At 32.6% G+C, this 512-nt stretch overlaps 1 protein-coding gene across 1 annotated transcript in view; it reads right to left on the reverse strand.

Moving 5' to 3' along the window:
* The window catches only part of LOC102001726 (induced myeloid leukemia cell differentiation protein Mcl-1 homolog), a 3,254-nt gene that overhangs the window by 1,920 nt on the left and 822 nt on the right, over positions 1 to 512 (reverse strand).

A 512-nucleotide genomic window follows, 5' to 3' on the forward strand; every position in this document is an offset into this window, starting at 1 on the left:
AGTGGGAGGAGTGGGAGGCTGGGAGGAGGCGGAAATTTTTTTTCTTTCTTAATAAAAAAAATAAAAATAAAAAAAATTTAGTTTCATCATGAAATGTCTTTCTCCATCTTGTTCTTTTAATTTTTACTGTATATAATGATCTGGGTGGCATCTGTGGTCTCTTAGAGTTTCTAGAACATTCTTCTAGTCCATTGTTTTTACAGACTTTATTGAGAGGCCAGGTGTTATTCTAATAGGTCTGCTGTCTTCGTGTTATTTGGCATTTTCCTCCAGTTTTAATACTTTTTTCTATATGTTTGTTGTTTTGATTATGAGGTGATATGGGGAATTTTATTTCCAGTTCAGTCTATTTGGTGTTCTGATAGGCTTGTTGTATTTGATATGAGCCTTCTTTATTTTATGAAAATTTTTTCCTATGGTTTGATTGAAAATATTTTCTGGCTCTTGACCTGGGTTTCATCTTTTTCCTCTATACCTATTACTCTTAGATTAGGTATTTTCACAGTATCCCT

This window comes from Microtus ochrogaster, unplaced genomic scaffold, assembly GCF_000317375.1.
Source record: "Microtus ochrogaster isolate Prairie Vole_2 unplaced genomic scaffold, MicOch1.0 UNK164, whole genome shotgun sequence".
Lineage (NCBI taxonomy): Eukaryota > Metazoa > Chordata > Mammalia > Rodentia > Cricetidae > Microtus > Microtus ochrogaster.